The 2,214-nt window shown below is 49.6% G+C and overlaps 1 pseudogene; it reads right to left on the reverse strand.

Moving 5' to 3' along the window:
• Positions 1-241: 241 nt before the first annotated feature.
• LOC105511983 lies at positions 242-1,240 on the reverse strand (annotated as a pseudogene).
• Between the last annotated feature and the right edge of the window lie 974 nt (positions 1,241-2,214).

Raw genomic sequence — 2,214 nt, forward strand, 5'->3', positions numbered from 1 at the left:
GGAGTAGATGCAAGCAAATAATGGTAACGTAATATTATTTTGGGCCTGAGTACAGGGGACTTAGTTGATGGTATGTGACAAGGTGGGGCTCCCTAGGCCCCTCCATTTCCGGGAGTCTGGGTGGAAACACTGGGGAGGGGAGATTCTCAGTGTGGTGAGGACTGAGTGCGGCAGGGACTTCCCAGCAGCTGAGGGCCTCTCTTCCTCTCGTGCTCTCGCTGGGGCTGGTGGTCCAGACGTCTTACTCCTTGGAGGCCATGTGGACCATGAGGTCCACCACCCTGTGGCTACAGCCAAATTTATTGTCATACCAGGAAATGAGCTTGACAAACTGGTCGTCGAGGGCAATGCCAGCCCCAGCAGCAAAGGCAGAAGAGTGAGTGTCCCTGTTAAAGTCAGAGGAGACAACATGGTGCTCAGTGTAGCCCAGGATGCCCTTGAGGGGATCCTCCGACGCCTGCTTCACCACCTTCTTGATGTCATCACATTTGGCAGGTTTCTCCAGACCACAGGTCAGGTCCATGACTGACGCATTGCTGCTGGGGACAGGAAAGGACATGCCAGTGAGTTTCCCATTCAGCTAGGGGCTGAGCTTACCCACAGCCTTGACAGTGCCAGTAGATGCAGGGATGATGTTCTGAAGAGCCCCGTGGCCATCATACCACAGTTTCCCAAAGGGGCCATCCATGGTCTTCTGAGTGGCAGTGATGGCTTGGACGGTGGTCATGAGTCCTTCCATGATACCAAAGTTGTCATGAATGACCTCGGCCAGGGGGATGAAGCAGTTGGTGGTGCAGGAAGCATTGCTGACCTTCTCAGGGCTGTTTCCATACTTTTCAGGGTTCTTGCCCATCACAAGTCAGCAGAAGGGGCAGAGATGGTGACCCTTTTGTCTCCCCCCTCTAAGTAAGCCCCAGCCTTCTCCATGGTAGTGAAGACACTGGTGGACTCCACAACATCATCAGCGCCAGCATCATCCCATTTGACTTTGGTGGGACCTCGCTCCTGGGAAGATGGTGATGGGATTTCTATTGATGACAAACTTCCCATTCTCAGCCTTGATGGTGCTGTGGAACTTGCCGTGGGTGGAATCATACTAGAACATGTAGACCATATAGTTGAAGTCAGTGAAGGGGTCATCAATGGCAACAATATCCACTATGCCAGAGTTAAAAGCAGCTCTACTGACCAGGCACCCAATACAGCCAAACCCATTTACTCTGGCCTTCACCTTCACCATGGTGTCTCAGGGATGTGGCTGGCACTGCAGGAGAATATGCAGCTGTCTGTTGAGTAGGAGGAGCAGACAGCTGGTAATGCAATATGTTAGTTCCTGTGAAAGAGGGGAGCACTGTCTGGAGAAGTCTAGAGAGTCTTCCTAGAGGAGGAATATATGAGCTTGTTCTTGAAGGGCAAGTAAATGATTGCCAAGAAGAAAGGGAACAGAAGACCTTCTCAGGCAGAAGAAACCACACCTATGAGGACACCAAATATTATAGAGGGAGTGGAGAGACGTTTGCAGTGGCTGGAGTATAGGGTGTGTAGAGTGTGAATGTCATGCCAAAGTGTTGTCATTTGATGCTGAAGCCTGGGGAACCAAAGATGGCTTTTCAACAGAGAAGTAGGATGAGAAGTCTTTCTAGGAGAATGACTGTTGAGAGGTTGGAAGATGAAGTGGCTGGGGAAATATTGGAGGCAGACCAGGTAGAAGGCCACTACACAAGTCCTGGACATGACAATGAGGCTCCAACCAAGGCACAGGGGTGCGGAGTGGGGCAAGAGGCCAGATTCAAACAGAATTTCTGGGGTATAAGGGATGAGATATTGGAATGGGAGCCTGAGGATGACTAATTCTGGATGACTGGCCCGAGACCTTTAGACAGGGCCTAGAGTGGAGAACCCCAGTCTATTAGGCCTCTTTAGCTTGATGGAAATATTTGTTTGTTCTAATTATCTGCTTCCTAAATAGCTTTTTTAAAAAATTTATTTATTTATTTATTTATTTATTTATTTATTTATTTTTTGAGACAGAGTCTCACTCTTTTGCCCAGGCTAGAGTGCAGTGGCATGATCTCGGTTCACTGCAACCTCCACCTCCCGAGTTCAAGTGATTTTCCTGCCTCAGCCTCCCGAGTAGCTGGGATTACAGGCACCTGCCACCATGCCTGGCTAATTTTTGTGCTCTTAGTAGAGACGGGGTTTTACCACGTTGGC

This window comes from Colobus angolensis, unplaced genomic scaffold (genome assembly GCF_000951035.1).
Source record: "Colobus angolensis palliatus isolate OR3802 unplaced genomic scaffold, Cang.pa_1.0 Scaffold103, whole genome shotgun sequence".
Taxonomy (NCBI): Eukaryota; Metazoa; Chordata; class Mammalia; order Primates; family Cercopithecidae; genus Colobus; species Colobus angolensis.